At 40.1% G+C, this 23,337-nt stretch overlaps 1 long non-coding RNA gene across 2 annotated transcripts in view; it reads left to right on the forward strand.

Moving 5' to 3' along the window:
• LOC137166993 (uncharacterized) overlaps window positions 1–23,337 on the forward strand; it is a 42,619-nt gene that overhangs the window by 8,773 nt on the left and 10,509 nt on the right. The window contains exons 2-4 of one of the 2 annotated variants that reach the window (XR_010923912.1): window positions 1,065–1,155; window positions 5,787–5,828; window positions 22,858–22,963. This is a non-coding gene — a long non-coding RNA (uncharacterized lncRNA). The remainder of the gene's footprint in view (window positions 1–1,064; window positions 1,156–5,786; window positions 5,829–22,857; window positions 22,964–23,337) is intronic. The other variant, XR_010923913.1, reaches the window with a different exon arrangement.

Below are 23,337 nucleotides of genomic sequence, written 5' to 3' on the forward strand. Positions count from 1 at the left end.
ATACTATGCTGTATAGTTGTAACCATGTTAATCCCAGGATATTAGAGAAACAAGGTGGGTGATGTAATATCTTTTATCTATTATCTCACCCACCTTGTCTCTCAGGTTAAATAATATGTAGATAAGTTAAATGTACTCTAGTTGGCAGGAACTGATGAAATTCAGCCTAGGATACTTGAGGAATGAGCTGAAGCAATCCAATAGCAATTATCTCTGAGAACTCATGGAAGATGGGTGAGGTCCCAGAGGACTGAAGAAGGGTAAGCATTGTATCTTTTAAAGGCAGCTATCTTTGAAAAGGCAGACATTATATAGGGAATTATAGATCAATCAGCCTAACTTTGCTTCCTGGAAAGATATTGGAACAAATTATGAAACTATTAATTTGTAAGCATTTAGAAGGTGCATCTAGAGGGTGATAAGTCGGGCTGCAGATTTATCACATCATTTTTTAATTAAAAAACATGTAATAGTCACATTAAATTTAATAAAAGTCACAGGTTTCATGATTTTTGATAAAAAATGCTGTGACAAATAAAATTCAACTATACCTCATTAAAATCATAGACCAGTGTCATCGTCATCCTCTGCTGCTGATATGTCCTTGCCCTGCCAAAGGGGCACAGACCACGTGCTCTGGTGCACAACCCTAATTCCAGCCTGATGAGGGGGAGAGGCCCTGGGAAGGAGTGGGGCTGCAAGCCCATCTCACACTCACCTCACAGCAGCGGTTCCTTTGTCCCATGGGGTTGGGCCCAGCTCTCCCACTCCAGGCATTGCAACCTGGCACACCAACTTGCAGGGTTGCTGAGGGTGGCTGAGCCAAATTGAAATGAGTGGCACTGTGATCCCATGTACCAGGTCACAACACTACTCCCTCAAATTTGTCGTGGCTGCTCCCTGAAAGTCTTCTGGCATGGAAGTCCTGGACAAACAAAGAAGTCACAGTATCCATGACATTTTCACTTCTGTGACAAACTTGCAGCCTTAGTGACAAGTAATAGTCAACATGGAATTGTCGAGAATAAATCATGCCTAACCAACATAATTTCCTTCTTTGACAGAGTTACTGGCCTAATGGATAGAGGGGAACCTGCCTTACAAGAGAAGACTTAAGGAGCATGGCTTGTTTAGCCTAATAAAACAAAGGTTGAGGTGAGATATGATTGCTTTCTATAAATATATCAGTAGAGGGAGAGGGGTTATTTAAGTTAAGGGCCAATGTTGGCACAAGAACAAATGGATATAAACTGGCCATCAACACGTTTAGGCTTGAAATTAGATAAAGATTTGTAATGATCAGAGGTGTGAAGTTCTGGAACAGCTGTCCAAGGTGAATAGTGAGGAGCAAAAGACTTAATTTGTTGTAAGACTGAGTGATAAGTTTATGGAGGGGATGGTATGATGAGGTTGCCTACAATGGCATATGGCCCATCCGTGACTGCTATTAGCAAATATCTCCACTGGCTAGAGGTTGGTCACTAGAGGGGAGGACTCTGAACTACTACAGAGAATTCTTTCCAAGGTGTCTAGCTGGTGGACCTTACCCACGTGCTCAAGGTCTAATTGATGACCATATTTGGGGTCAGGAAGGAATTTTCTCTCAGGTCAGATTGGCAGAGACCCTGGTGGTTTTTTTGTCCTTTTTCTGCAGTGTGTGGCACAGGTCACTTGCTGATTTGAACTAGAATAAAGGGTGGATTCTCTGTAACTTGAAGTCTTTAAATCAGGATTTGAGGACTTCAGTAACTCAGCCAAAGGTTGTGGGTCTATTGCAGGAGTGAGTGAGTGAAATTCTATGGCCTGCAACATGCAGGAGGTCAGACTAGATAAACATAGTCTCTTCTGGCCTTAAAGTCTGTGAGTCTTCATGATTAATTGTTATTTTAGTGAAGCTTTTGTTACTGTCCCAAACTACAGAAATGTGGCTAAAATGAAATTTTTATAAGGTGGTACAAAACTGATTTCCCAAAGAGTAGTTATCAGTGTTTCACTGTCAGACTGGCAGAACATATCTAGAGAAGTTCTACAGGAATATGTTCTGGCTCCAGGACTATTCAATATTTTCATTTATTTCATAAGAGTATGCTTATAAAATTTGCTGATAACCACAAACTGTGAGGGGTTATAAGCACTTTGGAAGACTGCATTAGAATACAAAATGACTGACAAATTGGAGAATTGGTCTGAAATCAAGAAGATGAAATTCAATAAAGACAAGTGAAAAGTACTTCACTTAGGATGGAAAAATCAAATGCACAACTACAAAATGGGGTATAACTGGCTAGGTGATAGTGTTGCAGAAAAGGATCTAGGGATTATAATGGATCACAAATTCAATATGAACCAACAATGTTAATTAGTTGCAAAAAGGCTAATATTCTGGGGTAAGACACGGGAGGTGATTGTTCTGCTCTACATGGCACTGGTAAGGCCTCAACTGGACTATTATGTCCAGTTTTGGACACCACACTTTCAAAGATGTGGACAAATTGGAAAAAGTCCAGAGGAGAGCAACTAAAATGATAAAAAATTTATAAAACCTGACCTATGAGGAAAAGTTAAAAAAACTGTATATGTAGAGTCTTGAGAAAAGACGACTAAGGAGGGACCTGATAATAGTCTGTAAGTAGGATTGACAGAATTAGATTGATGTTTATTTTTAAGTATTTTTAAAATTTGTATTTATTTAAATTTTCACAGTTGTGCAAAATTATGGGGGGAGAAAAAGTCAGAAAACTATTTAATGACAGTTGTTTAATGACAGTAATTTCTTAGCCCTTAAAACACAAATTGTCAACATCACATTAAAATATGTTTTATACACATTAAGGTTGGACTCTAAGTTCTCAAGCGGCATTTTTCTTACTTTGCCTGTCTGTAAATGTTTATTATCAGTGGAAATATTTTTTCATCAATTTGTGTGTGTACAGTGAAATCAACATTTACCAGTGAAAATCAAATCCTTCTAAGCCTATCTTTAAATATGTTAATTGCTGTTATAAAAAGGATAGTGATCAATTGTTCTCCATGTCTAATGAAGATTACACGGTCTTAATCTACAGCATGGGAGATTTAGGTTAGATATTAGGAAAAACTTTCTAACTAAAATAATTAAGTGATGGAATAGGTTACCAAGAGAAGTTGCATAATCCCTGTTATTGGAAGTTTTTAAGACCAGGGTTAGACAAACACTAGCAAGGGATGGTTTTGGTCCTGCCACAGTGCAGTGAAATGGACTAGATGTCCTCGAGGTCCTGTCCAGTCCTACATTTCTATTATTCTGTGATTCCACCAAACACATCAGGCCTACTTTACAGATCAAAGTGAAGATGCAATTACTGACGGGCAAGTGGTGAGAGATACTCATATTGTAAAGGCAAGTGGAGGACCAAAATCCCAAGGCATATCCATATGGTGTAAGGCTTCCATATCCAGCTATATTAAGAGGGATCCCAGTGTAAAAAAGCAAACAAAAAACTAAAAGAATCAGAACATTTTTCTGGGGGGAATGAGGGGAGACCAGCCAGAGAGAGTCCTGAGAAATGGAAACAAGGAGCTGTGGGAGCAGTCAAACTACTTGTAAATCAGAAGATCATGGGGTGGTACGAAAACATGAGACCAATTGGCTGCAAAAGGAAGAAGAGTGCATTAAAACCATATTTGACTTACATATGCACTCATCTTAATTGCTAAAAAAGGATATTTTGTTTTAATGTACAATAGGGTAATTTCATGAAGGAGAATTTTTTTAAATATCTGAAGAAGAAAAAAACAACAGTGGAGAGTAAAAATTATAGAAGGAAAACTACAAAAGGAGAAAAATCTTAAAAAGGGACAAATTGAAAAATCAAATGTTTAAAAAAAATTCCATATCTGTGTAATTAAAAATAACTGAGATTATTATAATGGAAAACTTAAAAAAAAAAATTAATTTATTTTTCATCAGTAATGCAGTTTGATTACTTTTTGCCTTTTACTCAGTTCAGAAAAGGAAAATAGATTAACCATTTTCACTTTTCTATGCAACTGTTTTCAGTTTCACTTTCCAGATCTTATGTGTTAGCAGAGTCCTGCCATGTTTGGATTGTAAGCTTTTGCTTTGATTGTAACTCTTGGGGTGTGGACAGTCTTTTTATTGGGACTTGTTCAGGACCTAGTACACTGGGGCCATCAATTCCTTATTAGGGCCTGTAAGCACTATTGTAATGCAAAAATAATGATTAATAATACACAGGAGAATGTTTCAATCCAAAACAAAAACTGTTTTCATTTAATTTTTTTTACTTAAATGTTAGGAAAACATTGTTTTAATATTTAGGATTTGGACTCCCCCACCAACACTGAAATTTTGGTGCAAAACTACCTGACATTCTTCCTTTATCAGTCTATGAAGTGTTCTTTATCAATACCTTTGTACATGTGAAACCCAAATTTGTTTACGCTAAATGGGCAGCCATACTTGAACCGACTAGATTTGCATTCACAGAAAAAAGACAAGCTGAAAAATGGGCCCCAGAGTTTTATGTATTGTGGCTAAATGGAAGCAAATAATCCCGTTCAAAAATAAAATTTCATCAACCTTATGGGAAATTGTAAAATAAACATAGCATACCAGAGTTGAAACAAATGCACTATCCTCTTTTCATCTTGCTGTGTTGCCTTCTGGACTTGCATATCACTAACACATACCGAGCCCAACTTTCAAAAGTAGGGTGACCAGATTTCCTGATTTTATAGGGACAATCCCGATATTCGGGGCTTTGTCTTATATAGGCCCGTATTACTCCCCACCCCCGTCCCAATTTTTCACACTTGCTATCTGATCACCCTATTTAAAAATGACTGTCTAATTTGATTATATTTTCACATACAGCTTGGCACTTTAAGAAGCTAAAACCAGTAATTACTTGGCTGAGTGCCCAGTTGCATATATAAATGCTAAATTTGCATTATATAGACATTTGCTTTGGAAAATTGGGCCAATTATGTATATCCCAAAAACTTATCTAAAAAATCTAAATGGCTGGGTATCAGTTTGGGGGCATGATATGGTACAGACTGGAGGATGGCACAAGAAGCCTCCATACTCCGTGCAATCTATGGAAGGGCTGTGTAACTGGGGGAGTGCACAGACTGCTCCTTCCATGCACACCTAGGTATACACATCAGCCCATTGAGGGCAGGGTGGAAATGAGGAACCATTCCTCCTCTCTCTCTTTTGGGTACACTCAGCACTGGGAGGAATAGGTGGCATCTTAAAAGTTGTACATCCCCAAACTCCTAATGGCACAAACCAGGTCCATGTGAACAGCAGTTGGATTTAGCTTCTGGCACTCTTTTTATGAGACTCAGACATATGGAAGGGGTATCGGCACACAAAAAAGGGCACTTGATGCTTGAAACCTTTTCGGATACTTCTTATCACTCAGTCCTGCCATTGTTGTGTGTGCAAAATTAGGGAACTAGGGCCAAATTCTGCAGGGTAGTGAGCATCCTAAGTTCCCATTACCTTTAATGGGAGTTGCAGGTGGTGTGTAATATTTTACAGGATCATGCCCCTAATATGTTCAGTGGGGATTGTGGCTATGGATTGATGGTAGAATCAGGATCAAATATTTCTGCAGTAGGAAACCACCAAGGATTTCCCACTTGCATCAGATTCAGCGCTGGTGCCAGCAGCTCTGATTCCAATCACTAACCCCAAAGGCAGAATGATTGCCTCTTTCAGCTCCTGCTTCATTTGATAAGAGATTTGTTTATTCAATTTAATATCATTGTTACAGAGCTGTTACTGTGGTTTGGATTACAATTGTTCTCCAAGATTGGTAAGTGAATACATTTTCTTCAAGTGTTTACTGCTCTCTGTGCTTTGTACTATGTTCACATCTCCTGGGGCCTTGCACAAAAATAACTATCACAAATGAAGCTGAAGAATATTGGCTTTTAATTGGGCTAGGCACTTTGTTTCCAGGACCAGTTTTGACCAGCTGTCTTCCTCCCTCCCGACTCTGTTTGCACTATCACAGTTCGCATAGCTCATGTAAACAAATCCTTCCAGTAGTTTTATATTAACAATACATTGAAAGGCACAGCCACATCTGATATACCCTTCTCTTCTTGAGGAATAGGATTATTATAAACTTTGAGCATCCCTTTGATTCCTTCAGTTTTTGTAGTGATCATGGACCCTTGAGATGTACAACCAAGACTTACAGGAATGGAATAGTGCTTCTTTGAGACAAGTGCTTCTAGTTCTTCTATGAATCCCAAAGGAGTCTAGAAAATATTTCTTCTGTCTACAAAGCAAGCTCTACTTAAAAATAAAGTGTCCAGAATAACATGCTAGTCAGTGAATTAAAGAGGTAAATGTCCTGTTAGGTCAAGTAATTTAGACCAATGCAGGGTTATCCACAATATATTTTTCAGGTTTTTTTTCTAGTCCAAATGTAAATAATTCATGGGATGGAGCTCCTACATTTCTTTTGGGAAACTATCTGACAGTCTAGGAGATCTCATCTTTGTGGATATCAACCCCTGTAGACAGACTCCTAACCATTTGTGTTTTTCTTTGAAGTCCATCCCACAGTTTGTGAACATCTTTCTGGCACTGGAGTGCTTAGAAGTAAACACAATATTCTAGATTTGTGCTTCCTAAGCCTGTATACAAGGAGGGACCCTGATGTGTGAAGGAAGATGCTCAGCCTATGCATTCCCAGATTGCACAGGCTTTTGCTGTTGTTGTTGTTGCCAAATCCCATTGGGAACTTGCATCTTATTCACTGCAATCACACTTAAATCTCTTTCAGTATTATTGCTATCTAGCTTTCTCCCTGTTAAACACAGTATCTGTATTCCAGATAGTACACATCATGATAAAAGCAATTAGCTTTCATTTTTCCAAACTGGATCTCATTTTACTTCCTGCTGTATTTCTAATCTCTCTTGGTCCCTTTGTATTATTTTCTCTATCCTCAGTGGTGTTCACAACACCTGCCAATTTAGCATCAGGTATGAACTCCCCCCTCCCTTTTCCAATCTATTAATGCAAATGTTAAATGAGACAACTGGCTCTAATATTATCCCTAAGCATAAGCTTTCATGGGCTGCAACCCACTTCGTCAGATGAGAGAAATAGAAATCAGATAGGGGGTATATATATACATCCAAGGGTAAGGAACAGCAATGGGGAGGGTAGATGTAAATAAAGTCCATTCAGTTAGAGTAGATGAGGCCTATTCACAACCATTGATTAGAAGGTGAGAATGTGTGAACAGTGACAATTACTTCTTGTAATGAGAGAACCATTCCAAATCCCTGCTCAGACCCAGTTTGATTGTGTCAAGTTTGCATATGAGTTCCAGCTCTGCAGTTTCTCACTGAAGTCTGTTTTTGAAGTTTTTTTGTAGAACTATGGCAACTTTCAAGTCAGCTACAGAGTGTCCTGGGAGATTGAAGTGCTCTCCTACTGGTTTATGGATGTTACCATTTTTTATGTCTGGTTTGTGTCCGTTTATTCTTTTGCATAGTGACAGTCCGGTTTGGCCAATGTACATGGCAGAGGGGCATTGCTGGCACATGATGGCATATATTACATTAGTAGATGTGCAGGTGAATGAGCTCCTTATGGTGTGGCTGATGTGGTTAGGACTTGTGATGGTATCATTTGAGTCGATGTGTGGACAGAGCTGACAACGGGGTTTCTTGCAGGGATAGGTTCTTGGGTTAGTGTTCTTGTTGTATGGTGTATGGTTGCTGGGGAGTATTTGCTTCAGGTTGGGGGGCTGTCTGTAAGCAAGGATAGGTCTGCCTCCCACAGCTTGAGCGAGTGAGGGATCATCTGCTAGGATAGGCTGTACATCCTTATTGATGTTTTGGAGAGATTTTAGCTGGGGGCTGTAGGTGATGGCCAGTGCTGTTCTGTTGTTTTCTTTGTTGGGTCTGTCCTGTAATAGGTGACTTAGTTCCTTAGCCATTTCTTCAGAGAATAAGTGAGGTGCCTGCCTTGCTCCACACAAAATGGCCACCAGGGGAAGCGATGGTAATGGTGGAAGTGATGCCAGTGTCTATCTTATAACTTTTAGTACAATAGTTAGAGCACTCACTTGGAGTGTGAGTGACCCAGGTTCAATTCCTCCCTCTCAGCCACAGGGCAAGAAAGGATTTGAACAGGGGTCTCCCACTTCTCAGGAGAGTGCTCTAACCACTGCACCATGGGATATTTGGAGGTGGGGCTCTCTCAGTCTCTTCTCTTGAAGCTGTTCCATGGTGAATTAAAAAATGAAAGTGATAGGAGCAGGAATACTAGACCTGGGGTCTCTCAGCTCCCATATAATCCAGAGGCAATTTCACACACTCTGTGTCTCTCTCTCTGACCCAATGATTGTTCATAAGAACATAAGAGCTGCCTACTGGCTTAGATCATGGTTCATCTTGCCCAGTACCCTGTCTCCAACTGTGGCCCATGCCAGAGCTTCATAGAGAATGTACAGAACAGGGCAATTATGGAGTGATCTCTCTCTGTCTTCCACACCTGGTTTCTGGTAGTCAGAGGTTTAGGGTCACCCCACGCATTGGGTAGTATTTCTGCGATCTTAGCTAATATTTATCCAGTGTTGATAAACACTTAAATATTCATTGGGCGGAGAGAGAGAGAGAAAAAGAGAGAGAGACTCTGTACACTGGTGGTTAGGGCACCTATCTGAACGGTGGGAGACTCAGATCCAGTCCCCCTACTCCAATCACTCTTTCATTTCTGGGTGCCTAAAGGGAGGCAGCAGAGTACATGCCCCCCAACCTAAAATTTAGGGAGTACGTCGGGAACTTTTATGAAGGAAAGTTAGGCGCTGAGTGAATGTAGGCACCTACAGGGTTAGATGGTAGCCAAGTGGGAGTTTCGTGGATCGCATGGTGCTGCATGTGGCTACTTAGTCTAAGTGGAGTTTAGGCACCTAAATTGCTTTGTGGGTTGCACCCAGTGGGTTTAACTGAATTATTTACTTTCCTGCCTAAGGAATTTTGAAGTAAGTCTGTTTAGGAGAGCATCTAACACATCTGTTGTTCCACTCTAGACAATTTACTTGTGTACACAATGATTAAAGAAACAGTAAGTTATATCAATTCTGTCTAAAACTTGTAGTGTCAAAAAAAATGTAGTGTGGGGTTCTACATAGGACAGAAAAATGCTTTGGCAGAGGGTCACAGGACTGAAAGGGACCGCCTGCATCACTGTGTCCAGTCCTCTACTTTCACAGGTAACCCTGTCATATAATTCCATTAATAAATGTATCATGATTCTGATTTCTAAGGTGCTAAAGCTGTTGTCTATTTCTTATCTTGATTTCTTGTTCTATCTTCTTTCATGATTAGACCTACTCTAGAAAGAGTTCTATTTATGTGATTATGCACTGCTTGTTTTTCCCCTTGCATGTATATGATTGAAACAGGTTATTACTTGTCATTATTTATGGAAGGGTGTGGCTAGGGTGGACAAGGAGGGAAAGTGGGGATGGCAGAGGCTCTCGGGATGGAGGGTGGAGCTAGGAGGAATGAAGGAGGGGGCAAACAGATTAGGGGCAAACAGAGATTATAACAGTGAAGCTAGTGGGACAAGGGACAGAGGCAGGATGGGGGTAGCAGAGACTAAGGGGAGATAAGGGAGGGAGCAGCATGAGCAGGTTTTGATGTAAGGGAAAGAGACCTCAGAGTGAAGGGATTTGGGGAGGTAGAGAAGAGTGAGAGGAGAGAGGAAATGGGTTGGGACAGGGAGTTTAGGGAGATGAGGTGGTTACCAGGGGAGAGGTAGGAAATCCTGGGCTCTTGGTGGGCAGGAAGGAGAGTGAGATAGTTTGTGGAGGAGAAAGACACTGTAGGACTTGGTGGGGGAGAAGAGAGTGACGGGATGTGGAGGAGGCATGGGAAGGAAGGTAGTGACTGTGTTTTGGAGAGTGAGAGGTTTCTGAGGGGAAGGAGAACAGCATGAAGGGAATTTAATAGATGTATTTATGAATGAGAAGCAAGGCTCTTGGAGACTAGAAGCACCAGACAAATTCTGCTGCTGGGGAAGCGTGGGGGAGTTCCTGGGCGAGCACAGAAGAGGATTTGTCCAGAGAGATCTGGGGAGCCTGAAGGGGGCCAAAGCCAAACTAACCCTACATTCAGATACAAATGACTCCCGTGATCTCCCCCAAAAGTTTCTTAGTGACTGTGCCAATGGAGCTTTACTCCTACCATGGCTGGCAGAAATATAATGATTTGGCTAAATTAATAGAAACTATCATAGGTACCCATCAGATAAATGGGTTTATTACTAATGTACAAATCATTGGACTTTGAGGTCATAAATCAAATAAAAAATCTTACTTCAATGCTAGGAAAAATTACATTTCAAATGACATACCAGAGGTATGAACTTGCAGAAGAGTTCAACCATTCACACATTCAGAGCCCCCCTGTCAATACTGTAAATACTCTGAATAATCTGACAGGTTCTGGATTTCTATTTTATTTGGATTTTTAAGCTTGTTAGTATATTACATTCCACTGATATGATAATGAAAATTGATTTCTAGAAACAACTGTTTAACTGTAGATGCTTCTCGCCGTGTAAATGCAATTTTTAATGGTGTCAAAATAGTTTTTTCGGGGGGAATAGGGACTAAATGAAAATACAATAGATTTCACTAAGAAAAACAACATAAGCAATTGTTCTGAAGGGAACATTACATCAGTTTGCCACAATGAAAACTCTTCATATGTAGTGAAATTCATCCTTGTGCAGAGAAAGAGAATAAGCATCCAACGAAGTGGGTTTCTGCCCACGTTAGCTTATGCCCAAATAAATTTGTTAGTTTTTAAGGTGCCACAGAACTCTTGCTGTTTTGCTATAAGCAGACTAACATGGAACTCATAAGCCAATGTACCATTTCAATTCCATTTATGCCCTACTTTGAAGATTTAAGTTGTGCTGTACCACTGCACAGAGCTGAACTTTACCCTAAGGGCTTAATTGCACTTGAGTGATGTCTAGGGATTGAAGCTGGCCTTTTGCACAGGGATGAATATCACCTACTGATTTCTAGTGACCACAGCAAGGAGTTTCCAAGAGCCTGGGGATTCCACTGATAAACCTTGTGTAAAGTTCACCCATTTGGCCACACCTCTGCATTGCTGATGAGATTGTTTCTGCAACAGCATAAAAAGGGTTTTAACTCAGGCAAAATTTGATTTTGTTTTAATTTCTATAAGGCACTTAGGAAGCAAGACAACAAATGTCATTTCTAACCCTTTAAATAAATAGAACGTGTACATTTCTCAGACAGCCTTTGGGAAGACAAAAATGTAGAACTAGAAGATTTAAGTTCTTTTGACACTTGCTCTCTATTAGCTGCAACGTAGATTATGCAAGTTGGTGCCAAACTCATTAGCTAATAAGAAGGCATTAGTTTTCTGGCTGGTACCTTTTGCTGACTGTGTTCAGTGTGACTCTGTATGGCATTCCAGAGAGATTTCCCAGCCTCTCTTGAAATGAAAAACTGGATCTGATAAGATTAATGTAGACTCTGACTACATAATCCACCATGATTTATCCCTCCTGAGACTTCTAATCCTTTTTAATAACAAATTATTGTTAATTTTGTTAAAAAAGGCAATCCATCGTTAATAGTAACAATAGGAGAGCAAGAAACAGAAAAAAATGACAAACACAAAAAAACAGCCCGGAAAAAAATTCCAGATAATTAAACGATAGCAAATGGGGCACTGCTTCTGCAATTTGTTGCAGGTTGGTGGACTGTTGCACTTGTGCAGAGACCTGTTGCAGTTGGTGGGGCTTGGTGTGGGTGCAGCTCTCTGCAAGCATGCAAAAATTTTCAAGATGGAGGCCTAGGTTTGGTTCATGGAGACCGAATTAATGTTTTTGGTCTAAGAAATGTGGGAAGTTCCTTTTGCTGTGGGAGTGGGGGTATTCTTCCTAGATATGAACTTAAAGGACTTTAATCAAGAACCTGACTTGTGTTTTTCAAGCCAGAATACCTGTGAGCAGACTGGCAGAGATGCATAGCGTTGCCTCAAGTCTTTCCCTCTATTTTCAATGTTCTGATCTCATCAATGGTATTTTAAGAGACAGATGCAATCCTTCGATTATTTGGGAGGTTAAACTATAGTTATCAAAACCCACCCTGTATCACGTGCATGAGTATTTGTATACAGACTCATTATTTCCAATAGTCTACTGACTATTTCAAAAGAGAAAGAGAAAGATGGTTAATATTATTTCATCAAAATGAACATGTTTTGAAAAACACAGAACAGGGAACTCCCATTGTGCATGCAGCATGTCAGAATCTGTAGATGATTGCTACAAAATAAAATGAAGCTGGTTCCCCATGGTTACAGGTGGACTAAAATATTGTTAGAGAGTTGGCAACGACAGCAGATCTTTCTCTCAAAACCAACTTACTCTTCTCCTTTCCTCTCCATCTGCTCATTAATCTGCAGTAAAATCAGGGAAGGGCACAGTGAGATTCATCTGCCACTGCTAGGTATTTCAGCAAGGAAATACAGGCAAAAATATATTCAGTGCAAAATCTATATTAATGCAATGCTATGACTGAGGATTTAAACACACAAGGCCTGATTCTCACTTACCCCAAGGTCCCTTTACACTAACCAGAATGGTATAAAAAATCTTAGTGTGAATAAGAATCAGGATGTCAAAAGTAAGGGAACTGACGGTTATGATTCCCATTGCAATTCTATCACATTGTGTTTATAGGAAACTAAGAATGGCCATAGTGGATCAGACCTGTGGTCCATCTAGCCCAATATACTGTCTTCTGACAGTGGCCAGTGCCAGATGCTTCAGAGGCAATGATCAGAATAGGGCAATTATCAAGTGATCCGTCTCCTGTCATCCAGTCCCAGCTTCTGGCAGTCAGAGGTTTAGGGACACCCAGAGCATAGGTTTATATCCCTGATGACCTTGGGTGATACTCATTGATGGACCTGTCCTCCATAAACGTATATCATATTCTTTTTCATAGCCCAGTTATATTTTTGGCCTTCACAACATCCTCTGGCAACAAGGTCCACAGGTTGACTGTGTGTTGTATGAAGAAATATTTCTTCTGTTTGTTTTAAACCTGCTGCCTATTCTTTTTATTTGGTACCCCCTGGTTCTTGTGTTAAGTGGTAACATTTCCTTATTCACACTCTCCACACCAGTCATGATTTTATAGACCTCTATTACATCTCCCCTTAGTCGTCTCTTTTCTAAGATGAACAGCCCCAAGTCTTTTTAATTTCTCCTCATATGGAAGCGGTTCCATGCCCCCTAATAATTTTTGTTACCTTTCTCTGTACCTCTCCCAATTCTAATATTTTTTTTCTGCGATAGCCTGACCAGAACTGCATGCAACATTCAAAGTGTGGGTATACCAGGGATTTATATAGTGGCATTATGATATTTTCTGTCTTATTATCTATCCTTTTCCTAATGGTTCCTAACATGCTGTTAGCTTTTTTAACTGCCGTTGCACACTGAGCAGATGTTTCCATAGAACTATCCATAATGACTGCAAATTCACTTTCTTGAGTGGGAACAGCTAATTTAGACCCCATCATTCTGCATGTATAGTTGGGATTCTGTTTTCCAATGTGCATTACTTTGCATTTATCAGCACTGAATTTCCTCTGCCATTTTGTTGGTGAATCACCAATTTTGTGAGATCTCTTTGTAAATCTTCTCAGCCAGCTATCAACTCATCTTGAATAATTTAGTATCATCTGCAAACTTTGCCACCTCACTTTTTCCAGATCTTTTATGAATATGGTGAACAGCACAGGTCCCAGTACAGATCCTTGTGGAGCCCCGATATGTATCACTTTTCACTGTGAAAACTGACCATTTATTCCTACCCTTTTTTTTTCTGTCTTTTAACTATTACTGATCCATGACAGAACCTTCACCCTTATCCCATGAGTGCTTACTTTGCTGAAGAGCCATTGGTAAGGGACCTTGTCAAAGGCTTTTTGAAAGTCCAAGTACACTACATCCATTATATTACCCTTGTCCACATGCTTGTTGACAACCTCAGTGAATTCTAATAGATTAGTTGGAAGGATCACCTTTGGACTCTTTTTAAAAAAAATCAACTACCTTCTAGTCATCTGGTACCAAGGCTGTTTTAAATGACAGGTTACATACCACAGTTAATAGTTCTGCAATTTCATATTTGAGTTCCTTCAGAATTCTTGGTTCCTGGTGACTTATTACTGTTAAATTTACCAATTTGTTCCAAAACCTCCTCTACTGACACCTCAATCTGGGACAGTTCCTCAGATTTGTCACCTAAAAAGAATGTCTCACATGTGGGAATATCCCTTACATCCTCTGCAATGAAGACTGATGCAAAGAATCTATTAGCTTCTCTACAACCGCCTTATCTTCCTTGAGTGCTCTTTTAGCACCTTGATCGTCCACTGACCCCACTGATCGTTTGGCAGGCTTCCTGATATACTTAAAACTTTTTTTCTGTTCATTTTTGTCTTTTGCTAGTTGCTCTTCAAATTCTTTTTTGGCCTGCCTAATTATATCTTTACACTTGACTTGCCGAAGTTTATGGTCCTTTTTAGTTTCCTCAGTAGCACTGACTAATATATGCTGGCTAACACATGAACACACACACACAATCATATTAATAATGTGTATTATCCTCACCATATATATTAGTATGCATTAAGTACAACTAATATTAAGCACAAGTGCTGTAACAGTGATATAGCCTAAACTAGTTTATACCATAATCCTGTTCACTTGTGGTAAGTACCCCATAACATTTTGCATTTTTTGAAGTAAACATTTGCCATAAGGAGATAGGAAACTTGTCAAAATCAAGATACATTCATTCTATGTCTTAGTACAAGCTAGGGAAATATCTTCATAGACCAGTACCTGAAATGCTAGTAACCAAAACAAAGATAAGAAAGGAACAGAACCACAATTTAGGGACCTGGGACAAATGGGTTGGGTATCAGTGACATGTAAAGAGATGTGTAACTTGTAAAACCATTATATAAGCAATACCTGCTGAAATGTATAACTTTGGGAGCACACCTTCTTCATAATGTGACTGGAACATTGCTGCCTGAGATGGCTTCCTGGACAATGGTATCATCTGGAACCTTTTTCCTGTACTATATTATTGTTGGCTTACAGCAATTAACCTGACTGAGATTCGTTATTTGGTCTCTTGAATATATTTCATAAGTAACCACAGTGTGGCCAAGCAATTGACTATGCAATTTATCAACAGTAGGATTTGACTTTCAATTTTTAAAGGATGACTTTTTGCCTCTAACCACTTCTTTTACTCTGCTGTTTAACCATGACAAAAATTTCTTTTGGTCCTCTTGCTGTTTTTTATTTATATGGGGGTATACATTTAGTTTGAGACCCTGTTATGCTGTTTTTAAAATACTTTCCATGCAGCTTGTGGGCATTTCACTCTTGTGACTGTTTCTTTTGATTTCTGTTTAACTAGCTTCCTCGAGATAAATGCTACTGTGGTGGGTTTCTTAGGTATTTTCTTCCCTATAAGGATATTAAATTTAATTACATTATGGTCGTTATTACTGAGCAGTTCAGCTATATTCACTTCATGTATCGGATCCTGTGCTCGACTTAGGACTAAATCAAGTATTGCCTTTCCCCTTGGGGGTTCTGGGACTAGCTGTTCCGAGAAGCAGTCTTTAATCGTCTCTAGAAATTTTATCTTTGCGTCCCCTCTTGAGATGAAATGTACCCAGTTAATATGGGGATAGTTGAAATCCTCTTTTGTTACTGGGTTTTCTGGTTTTGTAGCCTCTCTAATGTCCCTGACTATTTCACAGTCACCTTCACCATCCTTGTTAAGTAGTCGGTAGTATATTCCTACTGCTATACACTTATTCAAGCATGGAATTTCTATCCATAGAAATTCTATGGTGCAGTTTGATTTATTTAAGATTGTTAGACTTCTGCCTGCATTATTTTTATTCTTGCAGGTTTATTTTTTGTTTGTTCTCATGGGGGAAGGGAAAGGGGGGGTGTTATTGGCCTAAGTTTAGAGTATGTTTGCTAGGCATATCTGCCTCTTATACTCATTCTCTAAACTCCCTTGCAAAACTCCCATGTTCACTAGCTCCTCTGATTGCTTAGGAGTTGGTGTTTTAAACCCCCGTTCTCCTTGAGTTAGCCCTCCCCCTTATCCAGGAACCATAAAAGGATTGGAGATCTAAAGATAGCAGGCTAGAACCTTGTTAATAAACTCAGCCTTGAGTAGGCTGTATGCTTAGCACACAGCCCTCAGAACAGACAACAGTATAAACTTCAAGCAAGCAAGCACACAACAAACAAACTAACAGACAGCAAACTCACCCCAGTGGTCATATAGTCTCTCCTCCTTCACTTGGAGAATTCCCTTGCAAAACTCTCCTTTACTGTTGATGTTCACTATACATAGCTTATGTATACAGAGAGATCACTCATTATTCACTGAAATGCTTTGAAGGTGGAAGTTGGTGGCAGCTTTGCAAAGCAACACTACACATCAGTCCAGTTTAAAGCACATGTAACAACTTATCCAAATTAAACTAGAGGAAATTTTAAGTAAGTAGCTAGCAATCTGCTATCTTTAGCCAGGACACTGGGGCTGTCACTAATATCCAAACAGTGCAAGGAACAGCAATGCAGGTATCACTATATGCATGTGACAGTATCATGTAGTAATAGTACTGTAATATGAACACTGCTAGATGTAAGTGATAACTACTGTAAACAAATGACCGCATAGCTGGGTTTGAAAAATGAACAGGCAGGGAAAGAATGAATACTAGTTGAATTGCAGGTGCAAGTTTATATGCAAAGTTATTTACTGTAAAAATAAACAAATAAATAAATAGAATATATATATATATAAGAGAGAGAGAGAGACACACACACAGAGAGAGCTACGCATACATTCCTGACTTAGGCTATATTGAAATCCACTTGATTAAGGTTAAGATTTTGTCACGGTTATTTTTAGTAATAGTCAGGGACAAGTCACAGGCAATAAAAAAAATTCACGGAAGTCGTGACCTCCCCCTGACTTTTATTAAAAATAACTATCTATGACAAAATGGGGTGACTGGAGGGTATGATGGGGTGTGGGTGGAATGAGAGCTGTGGGGCAGAGTGTCACACACTCCTGCCCTGCCTGCACAGCAGGGAGCTGAGGACCATGGCTGGGAACTCTAGGTCTGTAGGCCCCCCACTGCCCTGTGGGGTCTGTGGCTCAGCACTATGGCAGCAGCTTGGAGCTGCAGGGGTCCACCCACTCCCCTGTGATGGCTCTGAGCTCTGGGTCCCCCACAGCAGCTCAGCGCTTTGTGGGCTCCCAGCCACCTGCGGCAGCTGGGAGCTGCAGGGGCCACCAGCAGCAGCTGGAAGCCTTGACTGCTTGCAGTGGCGGGGAGCTGCAGGTGCCATGGGCAGCAGCAGGGAGCTCCAGGGATCCCCCACTGCTTGCTGTGGATTGGAGTTCCGGGTCAACTTTTCTTCCCACTCCTGAGGGCAGGAAGCCACCCGGCTCCCCGCTGGCAGACAGCTTTTGCCCTCCCCCCAGCTGCACGCACACAGTCTGAGGGTTTCCTGACAACTAAAAATTTACTAACTTTTTATCTGAACAGTGAGAGTAATTCACTATTGGAACAATTTACCAAGGATCATGGTGGATTCTCCATCAGTGACCATATTTAAATCAAGATGGGCCTTTTTTTTCTTTTTTCTTTTTACAAGCTCTGCTCTAGAAATTATTTTGGGGGAAGTTCTATGGCCTGCATTATACAGGAGGTCAGACGAGATGATCCTTTCTGGTCCCTTCTGGCCTTGGAATCTAAAAAAACCAGGGGCAGATCTTGAGCTGGTGTAAATGGTCAGAGCTCCATATCTGGATCTGCCCCAGAGTACTGGAGAGTGCATGAGCTAATTATGAGACCTGCCTTGCACAATATGTTCACCTCACAGCCCATTAGCATTTGTCAGTGTGGCCATTTGCTCATGCAAATACAATCTGAGATCTCAAGAACACTGTTCTCATAGAGTTTAGTGAGAGTTGACAGAAGAAAACACATAGCAACCATGGAAGAACTTGCTTGTCAAACTCTGTTTTGCAAAGAAATGCTAACCAAAGACTGAGCTTTTAAGATCAGTCCTCAATAAAGACACAGAGATAATAGGTTCTGGGTATTTAGTTTTAGCTGAATAAATCAGTGTTCAATTGCTACCATACTTTAGTAAAATATTGAGCATTATAATGCAAACAGAATTCAAATTATGATGGAGATTTTCAAAGGCGGAAAGGATAGGTAGGTGTCCAGTTCCCACTGAAAGTTTCTGTGCCTTTGACAATCCACATCCTCCATCCTTCCTTCCTTAACCTTTTCTGCTTGAAATGGAAGGAATAAAACAGAAGATAATTTTATGGCTCACCTTGTTTCTTAAGGGTTTCCCAACGCATTTTACAAACCAGTAAGTTGCATACTAGGATCATAATAAGTAAATATGTAAGACAATATTGCTACTGATGATGTGCTCAGCAATGGCTTTCAAACACAGCCACTGATTTTTTTGTGTGTGTTGCAATAGTAGATGCTAAACATATCAACATTCATCCTCCTGATAAGAAATAAAATTGAGGTCACGTCTGATTATCTCTAACTACACGCGAAAGCTAAAGAGTCAATGATGCAATCTGTAAAGAGGAAAGGGATTTTTAACTTCCACCTGGAAAACTACAGCCTGACATTATGAAGAAACAAAAAACAGCATTAATACACTTAGGAAAAACAATTTATTTGAATCCTTTGTAAATTACTGATACAGGATGGCCCTGAAATTTTTTCTGCCTTGAGTGTAATTTAGTTTTCAAACACTTTGGCACCTCTATAGTTATTGTTATTTATTGCTTATTTCTCTTGGTGCTCATAGTGTGCTACTTGCAGGTGCTTTCACTCAGAGAAGGGGGCCCTGCCCTTTCACTACAAAACTCAAAATCTAAAGATTTGTACTGTCTGGCTATGTCAGCATTGAGTATAAAACCAAGGTTTGAAACAGGCTCTGACCCCTACAGGATTTCCTGGCCCACAGGTAATAATGCTATCAAATAAATAATAATATTTACAAAAAAAAAAGTGAACCTTTTTCTGTGCTCTCCCACTCCTAGCTGGAAACAGACAGACATGTCAGTCCAAGATTCCGTACGGAAATCTAATATTTCCCAGTACTTCTTTCAAGTTGAGTGCTGCTCCTTTATCTCTTTCTCTTTAACTAACTTTTTCTGAGCGTGACCGGGAGCAAATTGGAATGCTTAGTGATGATGAACCTAGACGACTCCCCCTCTCTCCCCGCCCCCCCACAAGAGGGGAGTAAATCAAAAGAACTCTAGCAAGTCAAAAGTCTCATTTGCTAGATTCTAAGTCTCTGAGAAGCAACTCATTGAAGTTGTCAATAGCTTGCGTTTAAGGAGACTGGAAGACTACGGGGATTAAAGTTGGCATGCAGAGTCTTTGACCTCCATGATTCAACTCCAGCCTTTGTCAATAGTTGAAGTCAGATGGCTGCTCAGTGGCTCGTGTGAAAAAATTGGTAATTTTATTCCAATTCCTAGTAGACAAGGGTCCACATTACAAAACCTGCCTTCACTATTAGCATCTGTGTTAAGAGGCCAAGGAGGGAATGGGAATGGAAAATGAACTACCCTGTCCCTCTAAAGGGGATTCTTTCAGGTCAGGATTGAAATTTGTTGGCAAGATAGTGTCGGGAACTGCTTGTAAAACTGCTTGCATTTTACTTCTTCCCTGGTTGAATAAAGGAATTTAGGTTCCAGATCTGTAAATCCAGCACTTTTCAGACACACTAAATTCACCGAAAACAATAATAAAATTTCCAACCCAAGTCTTAGCTTACATGTGATTCACAGAACCCATGAAGGATCATGTGCATGGGAAAGCACAACATCAGAAAACAGACAGCAGCCTGAGCTGTTAATTGCTGTTTCTATATAAATAAAAATAGGCAGAGATGGCAGTGACACACATTTGCACAAGATGACAGCCATGGTGCAACAATAGTCACATAACAAGAAGCATTAAGAGACAAATTGAGTTCTTACTTGAAGTAGCACTTCCTGGTTTGTACTATACACCCTGGCGACATCCCTACCTACTCACAAGTTACAGTACAATTTTTAATTTGTATTTCAGTAGTGCCAGCCAAAATCAGTGCCTTGTTGTGCTAGGAGCTCTATGTACACAAAGTAAGATTGTAAACTCTTTGGAACAGGGGCTATTTTAATAGACAAGATAGACAAATGTTGTGAGAAAAGCATTATTCCCATTTTACACATGAGGAATTGAGGCAGAGAGAGATTAAGGCCAAGATTTTTTAAAAATAGGTGCCTAAAGTTTGGCTATAAATCCTTTTTCAGGTAACTAAATAAATGGCCTAATTTTCAAAAGTGCTGAGCTCCCAGCTGCTCCTATTCAAGTCAATAGCACAATAGTACTTTTGAAAAGCTGGCCATTTATTTAGGTGTCCAAATAAGAACTAACTTAGTAGCCTGATTTTAAGTATCCAGTTTTGAATATCTAAGCCTAAACTGACACAGGAAGTCCATGCTGGAATTAGAATTGAGCTCAGGTCTCCCGTGCTGCAGACCAGCATGTTAAATACAAGACCATCCTGCCATCTATTTAATCTATGTGATGTTCATGGTGAACAACAATATGGTGTTTCCAAGAGTGATACACTCAAGTGGTCAGTCATAAGGTCAGAGGAAGTACTCTTGGGAGCGAATCGGAGACAATGCTGGGTGTCTTTCGGTATCAGGATGGGTAACCTACAAAGCAATTAATTTCTAGCTTAGCACTTGCTATCAAAACCTGTGTCCTTTTTACATTCCCCCACACAAATGGCCTTTAAAAACCTGGAATTTAAATAATAATAAAAAAATCTCTCCATCCTGCACCAAAAAGCAGTTGCTGTCATTGAATCTGGCGGGGAAGCTGCACAGAAGACAGCACTTGTGTACGTCAGCAGAAGATCTGACAATAAAACATTTTTTTTTCAATTTTTGCTTCCTGCTCTGAAGATGGTTGCAGTCCAGATGGTTTATTTTCACTCTTGTATGAGTGAATTTTATGTTCTGGGACTCAGACAATGTCCCCAATTAAGGCCAGGGCTTACAGGAAATGGAAATGAAAGTGCTTTCTTGTGCTGTCTTCTCCTTTACCCTGTTGAAAATGTAATCATTTAATTCTTTGCAGCAGCAAGAATCTTTTCTTCTTGCTGTTAGGCTAGCAGCAGTCAGAGTTGTAATAAGTTTCGCTAAGGTAATAATATATTGACTGTTATGTCCGTAGACATCACTCAGAGGGGTTCTTGGGATTGTATTCTGCAGCTAAACTGGGGGGAAAAATATCAGTCAATCAATCCATTACATAAACTTATATCTCATCTCTAAACTACACAGATAGTGGCTACTATTTCCCTCTTTTTATTCATATTAAATCTCTTTTTGACATGCTATCTTATGCTATTTCTGCACTAGCAACTTAGGGAGATAGGTGCCAGCCAGGAGCCAATCATCAGGGATGAAAGTAGGTGTGTACATATGCAGAGTTGAGTTGTAGGTGCTATGAATCCCATAGCCATGAGCCTCCCCTGATATGGGGGACTAAAATGTTAAGGCAAAGCTTAGCTTTCATCAGATGAAAAATCAGTTTCTAGTATCCCCACCCTTGAGGAGACAATCTTATAAATGTAAACTGATGTAACCTAATTCTAGGGTTGAAAGTTTGTCATGGATTGAATTTTGCTGATTGAGTTTCTCATCTTCCCCTTCCCTCATACAGCCTTTAGGGACCCACATAAACCCATCAATTGATTTTGAGAGTTCCCCAGATCAATCTGAACCTGTGTAGGGGACACTGCTACCAAGGCTGCTGAAGTTCCTTCTCAGATGAATCTGAGTTGGCTCCTTAGCTGAGCAAGGCGTGACTTCAGGTCACAAGGAGGGACTGCTCAATAGAATGAGAGGCAGCATGGACTAGTTAACTAGACATGGGATAGAGAACAATGGACTCCCATTCTTATCCTGACTCTGACACTCCTTCCTTGGCCTTGGGCAAGACACTTAACCTCTCTCTAATTACTTTATATAGCTGTACAGTTACCACTGACATCAGTATTGCCCTTGCCTCAGAAATTAACTCTTTTGTGCTCTGTGGTTCAAAGGGAACTGCCAAAGAAGTTCAGGGAAATATCCAAACTCTTCTGTGCTTAAGCTGGTTTCTACACCCTTTGCAATTCACTCATCACTACTGTGGGTAGCGGTTCGAATTTGGGAGAACTGAAAATAGAATTCAGGTCCCCATTGTTCACATTTTACTAGATAAGGATGCACAGTCAAGAGTTATGCTCAAAAAGACTGTGAGAGTGGAGCATGATGTACATATGACTGCCTTCCTGATAACCATTTTCAGCAGCATCTGCTCTGTCAGAAATAGGAAGAGTCAACTTAAATGCACACTGGTCACATAAGGACATGATTAAGGCTGTCTGAAAATTTTCCATCAAAGAACTTTCAGTGGAAAATTGGGGTTTTGATTAAATCTTTTTCCCCCAAAAGGTGTCTGCTTTCCATGGAAAATTTCAATATTTTAATGAAAAAATCAAATGTCCCCAAAATAATGTTTTGTTTTCATCCAAAACCCAAAATATTTCCATTCAGATATGCTTCTGTGGTGCTTCATGTCCCCATTCTTTTCTATCCACAGCTCATCCCACCATCTCTGATGATGATGCTCATCCCACCCCTCATCTCTGATAATGCACCACAACCAAGCATGGAGACCATGATGCATCACTGTAGATGTGTTCCAGGTAGGGAGCTCATTCTTTATAGGAGAATGGGAGCATGAGGTACCCAAAACCTTGAGGCACCACAGTGGCATGGTAAATCCAGAATAGGGAGACTTGGGTGAAGTGTCAGAATCTGGGGAAAACATGGGTACTCATAGCAGGGACAAAGGAGAAATAAGAGAATATAGAGGGGAAATCTAATGAACATCTTAGATGGCTGTATACTAATGCAAGAAGTATGGGAAATAAACAGGAAGAACTAGAAATACTAGTGAATAATCACAGTTATGACATAACTGGCATCACAGAGACTTGGTGGCATAATTCACATGGCTGGAATATTGGTATAGGAGGGTACAGCTTGTTCACGAAGGACAGGAGGGGAAAAAAGGAGG

The sequence above is a fragment of the Emydura macquarii genome, unplaced genomic scaffold (genome assembly GCF_026122565.2).
Source record: "Emydura macquarii macquarii isolate MOO-44397 ecotype Brisbane River unplaced genomic scaffold, CSIRO-AGI_Emac_v2 contig_2897, whole genome shotgun sequence".
In the NCBI taxonomy this organism is placed as follows: domain Eukaryota; kingdom Metazoa; phylum Chordata; order Testudines; family Chelidae; genus Emydura; species Emydura macquarii.